The following is a 6,035-nucleotide window of genomic DNA, read 5'->3' as shown; positions in this document are numbered from 1 at the left end:
ACACCTTTAAATCTAAAAGCGAAACTTGTAACCTTTCTGACGTTAATGAATAAGGCTTACAGCCAAACTCAATGACATATGCCCCATCAAATTTCAAAATCAACGATTGCTTACGGTTGTCCTAAATTTGCTGTGAGTGAAGGCCTTAGCACAGAGAAACAGACGTAACACTTAGAACAAATCTCGATCAAAATCGTAGTCGCGAAATCATGTACGCCCAATGCTTAAAACACTGTAGTTGGCCGATGGACCAACAGGTGGCGGTAGTGTGTAAACGTCAAACACGAACAAAAACGACGCGAGCGCTGCGGGTGGTCCATTGACCACCTACCCAATATTTGAATCGATCGTTAAAAAGTTGGTCGATGGACAGTGATGAGAGTGTGACGTCTATTTGTCTGTGGCCTGTCTGTAACCGAAGATCATTCGAAGGTTTATAAATAAGGGGGTGGCCCATAAAACGGTTCCATATAAGAACAGGTAGCTTTTTAAATAAGGCAAATAATTCTCGTTATGCCAAATGTCCATTATGACAAACGTCCGTATGTGAATCGTCCTTATAGTCCTTATACATCCCATAAAGTTTGAAGTCTACGGCTTTGTAGGGTTATCCAAAACATCAGTTAATGTTAGGTCTTCAGATCAACATACTTAACCAGTAATCTCTTGACGACAAATCAATAAGGTTTCATGTGGGCTCATACAGTTATGTTAATTAAGTTTAATATTTTCTGGTAATCAATGAAATATGTCCTAAATCAACGATTGTTTACGATTCAAAAACTTCTTCAAGTGCAGGCCTTGATATATACAGACGTAACCAGAGATTTTTCGAACATGTTATCAAACTTATTCATAAATCTCATCTCATCTCATATCCATCTTATTCATATGGCTACGCTAGTGGATTTGAAGACCTATACTCAAAAAAGTTCTTATTGAACTCAAAACTTGATGGAACATTCGTCCATGAGTCTATTTTTGCATAAATATTATTCATAAACCTTCGAGAAATCACAAGTTACGCTTGTAGATCTAAAGACCTGAACTCAAAAAAGTTTTAGAATAATCGTTGAACTCAAAACTTGATAAGCCTTAATATATAAACCTGTGTATATATTATCCTAAACTGCAAGGTTCTAAAAGGCCACTTGTGGCTGTGTTAGATCTCATGACATGTTTCCCAAGTAGTTCGTCGATATCTTTAAACAGTCGTTGAGCTCAAAACTTGGTAGAGAAAAATTATATAAGCCCTTCTATATATTACCCACTTTCTTTAACTATCGTTGTAATTGACGGAATATATCTTTATGAGCATATTTAGAGATCTACTAGAGATCACTAGTTACGCTTGTAGATTCGAAGACATTTACTTGAAGAAGATTTTGGATATCTTTCAATAGTTGTTGGTCTTAAAACATGGTAAAGCCTTATTAAATGAGCCTGTATGGATATTATACTAGTTTGCAAGAAGAGTCACTCGTTGTGCTTGTAGATCTGAAGGCTTGTACTCAAAGAAGTTCTTGTTAAACGTTGAACGCTAGTCGAACTTAAAACTGTTTTTTATCATGAGCCTATACGAGTATAATTGAAAGCTTTGAGAGATCACTAGTTTCACTTGTAGATCTGAAGGCCTGGTTATCACGGAGTTTTTAGCTGATCTAGATCAGAGGATCATTAAGGCAAGTTGTCATAGCTTTACACAGTTTTTGTAAAACAAATCTTCTTTGTAGTCTTTTTTATATATTTTTTAAGAAATTTCACAATTAATTACGCGGGCTTGAATTCTATTTACAATAATCATATTTAAGGGATGATTGCATTTACTTAAAATTCTTTTCTGCAATTTCTCAACGTGAGAGCTTGTTTTTTACTACGCCAATCTGTAATGAAACGACCTGCTTTGCTGCCTTGAAGAAGTGTCATAATAGTCATTACGCAACGGAAATCAGTATCGTAATGAACATTACGCAAGGTTTTTTCATCACGCAACTGTTTTGGGTTGCATAATGCTTCGGCTGACTGCGATTGACTTTGTTTGGCTACTATATAATGAATTTCACATTTTTTCCCAACCCTGGCATTGAGTTTAAACCAAGGCTCCCAAAAAACCTATTAGTCTTAGTTCAGAACAAATCTCGCACAAATTGTAATCTCGCCCTAAAAGCCATTGATAACCGAGTGTGTAGCTTGTTGTTACCGAGCAAACGCTTGTTGTTACGAAGCAAATGATTTACATGTTATTCAACAATGCTATGATGAAGAGAAGATACCCCAGTGGTGATACTTTTCATCCTGGTCCATTCATTTGCTTAGGAACAAGTAGCTAAACACTCGGGTACCAATGGCTTTTATGGCGAGATCACAAGTTATGCGAGAAATAATCTGTTTTAGGTATATGTTAGCCAGTAAAGGACTTTGCGAAAAGATTATTAAGATCAAAAGCTCTCACGAATGATTATATTGTACGGAATAATCACCAATTAATCTTCAACCATCTCAGATAAGACCAGCAAGATTTATCTCGATGGGATCCATTTTCAAAGGGTGTACGTAATCAAATTGCACCACTTTTAAATGTCTGTAACTTTTTACCCGTTGGCTATTTCTATTGAAATTTTGGGTGTTTCATTTTTACAAGAGGGAAATCTGCAAACAAGGCTTTCTAGTACTGTAATGTAAATACAAACTTATTATTCCATAGTAAAAACTCATTCTTCGAACCGTAATAGAAATTTGCTGAAGAGAGAAATTCAATCCGACGGATAGCAGAAGAGATATTCACGAGTTTGTTTATTAATATTTGGCTTAATATGGGATTATAGCCCTGCAAACATGTACAAAAAAAAACAAACAAAATTAGCTCAAAAGGGTTTTGTTTCTTCAGCAACATCCTTCATTAAGTTTTGAAGAATGAGTTTTTACTATGGGATGCTAAGTTTCTACTTACATTACACTACTAGCGTGTTTGGAACATTTCACAAAATTTCTCCTTAGTAATTTCCATATGAACCTACATTTTCTTTGGGCCATTTCTAAATTACTACCTAGGAAGCTCTACATCCAGACGTTGACAAAACCACATTGCTCGTTATGGATGATGAGACGTATGTAAAAGCAGACTTCCAGCAGCTTACGGAGATCCAGTTTTTCACTGCTCATCATAAATGCAATGTCCGTGAGGACGTTAGGAAGCAGAAGATGTCAAAATTTGCCAAAAAATATATGATTTGCCAAGCAATGTACTCGTGTGGAAAGCGGAACATACCATTCGTGTCAACTGGAACGGTCAATGGGCTGATTTACCTAAAGGAGTGCCTCCAAAAGCGTCTATTCTGAGGTCACACGATGATCCTACGATTTTCTGGCCGGATTTGGCCTCATGCCATCACTCGAAAGAGGTTTCGGAGTGGTACATGGCTAAGGAGGTCAATTTCGTGCCGAAGCATCTTAACCCCCCCGAACGCACCGGAACTACGGCCATCGTGAAGCAGGCACTTCGGAAGTATCCCAAGGAAGAGAAATTTGAGGAAGACATGAAGAAAAAAAATGACTGCCACGCAAAAAGTTGGTCTAAGAATAATGTGAAGAGAAAAGTTCATGCATTTGGATATGGAATTGAAATTTAATAAAACAAACATGGGAAAATATTCATAACATGTTTTATTTTACTCCCTGAAAGTTTGGATATGATTGGTTGAACGTACGAATTTTGCCTGATATTTGTGTGTGTCGCAATCTGATTCCGTACACCCTTTATTCTAACCGTTTTGGCTCTACAATTCAATATACGTGGGAAATTTAAATTTACGATTTGGATGAGCATGAAGTCATTCTGTGAACGGAAAGGAATAAAAAATTAAGATATGTATTTATGACGTAGTAATTGTGACGCCTTGTTGTAAATCGAAAAATTTTGTATCATTCCGGCGAAAAATTTTGTTTGCCATGAATTCCACGTTATTGTAAGGAAATTTACTGCCATGGAAAAAATGATTATTTCAATTTATTATTATGAGTCGACAGTTATCTGATTGATGTTTGTTCGATCCTAAGCTCTTAACATTAGTTTTATTCCGTGTTATAGGATATCGAAGAAGATCGCTGATTGACCTCAATATCGCTGATTGACCTCAATAAGACTATACAATAGCTCTCATGTAATATGAAGCATACTAATACACTAGTTGTATTCACACGGTACAAAATTAAGAAGTTTAGAAACCATTTGAGGGTATAGTCTTAACAACAACAGTCTGAAGAAATTACATAAAGAATATGCAGCTGCGAGAGCACGATAAGAAGTTACTGAAAGAGTCAAGTAGAAATTGCCATGAATTTTCAAGAAACATTGTCAATTATCTATTTCTAGTCGAATTTTTAATTTTTCAGACCCTTTAAGGAAATCGGAAATATGTTAGTCACGGATTCTTGATGAAATATTTGAATGAGATACAAAATTCTTCAAATGCCTGATTAAAAAATGGAAGATTAACATGAAAAATCCAAACAAAATTTTAAACTTTTTAACGATTAATTTAGTTCCTATTTTTTGTCGGACAGGGAAGGAGCTTAACCTACTCCTTTTGACTACGCCCATAGCGGACAATACCACTTTTGATACCCCCACAAATCCGGGCACGGCACTCACTCGCTAGATCTGTGATTAAATTGTGTTTAAAACCACGAAGACAATTCCAAACCCAGGAGGGTTTCGTTCTACGTCGTCGTTAGAGCTACTTTTCATCGTATTCCTACTTACCTGCAACATAGATTCATTTTCCAAATGTAATTTTGTGAATGCTTTTATGATTCGTCCACCTGTAGGGTTACCAGACGTACTCTTTTTAGAGTACAAGTACTCTTTTTTGACTTAAAAATTTGTGTACTATTCTTTTTTGCTAAACGGGCTCAGAGTACACTTTTTCAGTTATTACTGACGATAATCGTCAAATCAAATAACCTGTTGACGAAATCATATCAACTTTTTTTCCTAGGATAATACAGATAATTCACCGATTTTTGACAAAAACTGGCAAACAATCAACCTACTAATTATTTTCAATAAAAAAGTCAGTCAAAATTTAATCTTATTAAAGCAACTTGTTTTGTCAAACGCTTTTTATAGAAACGTCATTTTGGCGATGCAATGCTTGATGAACAAAGATGTGGGAATGAAAAGATTTCAGTTTGAAGTGTAGTATGGGAATCATAAAAAAAAAACTATTAAATCAATCAAGTTCCTTAGTTTTATAATGTTTTAAAAAGTCCTTAATAAAACTTAAATCGAAAACAATGCTTAAGATTCTATTTACACATTTCACTCTTCTTAGTTCTTCTGGTTTCTTCACAAACTCAAATTGTTCTACATTTTCTTAAGATTTTTTTTCAACAAATCTCATTTGAAAGACAATATTCTTTTTCATCTTTCTGGCATTACGTCCCCACTGGAACAGAGCCTGCTTCTCAGCTTAGTGTTCTTAAGAGCACTTCCACAGTTATTAACTGAGAGCTTACTATGCCAATTACCATTTTTGCGCGTTTATCGTGTGGCAAGTACGAAGATACTTTATGCCCTGGGAAGTCGAGAAAATTTCCAACCCGAAAAGATCCTCGACCGGTGGGATTCGAACCCACGACCCTCAGCTTGGTCTTGCTGATTAGCTGCGCGTTTACCGCTACGGCTAACTGGGCCCCTGGAAAGACAATATTATTAAAAAAAAAATCGAACGACTTTTGGTATAGTAAATATAATAAAAAAAATCAAAACAAAAAAGTATGGCATGAGACAAACAAGTGTTTAATTTCGTAAAATATTTGATAAAAAGTTGAGAATAGTGTCTCCCTGAAAAACTTAATTTTAATTTATATGTAGCTGTGACTAAAGGCCCAAACGCAATAGCGTAGCGGAACGACAAAGGAAAGCGGAACCGGTTCGCCAGCATGAACTATAGTATGTTAGTCAACTCAGACTTGGTTCACTTTAGTTCGTTCAGGACGGTGTGTTTCATGCTGGCGAACCGGTTCCGCTTTCA

The sequence above is a fragment of the Aedes aegypti genome, chromosome 1, assembly GCF_002204515.2.
Source record: "Aedes aegypti strain LVP_AGWG chromosome 1, AaegL5.0 Primary Assembly, whole genome shotgun sequence".
In the NCBI taxonomy this organism is placed as follows: domain Eukaryota; kingdom Metazoa; phylum Arthropoda; class Insecta; order Diptera; family Culicidae; genus Aedes; species Aedes aegypti.
The sequence above is the reverse complement of the archived record's forward strand: the minus strand, read 5'-3'. Positions refer to the sequence as shown.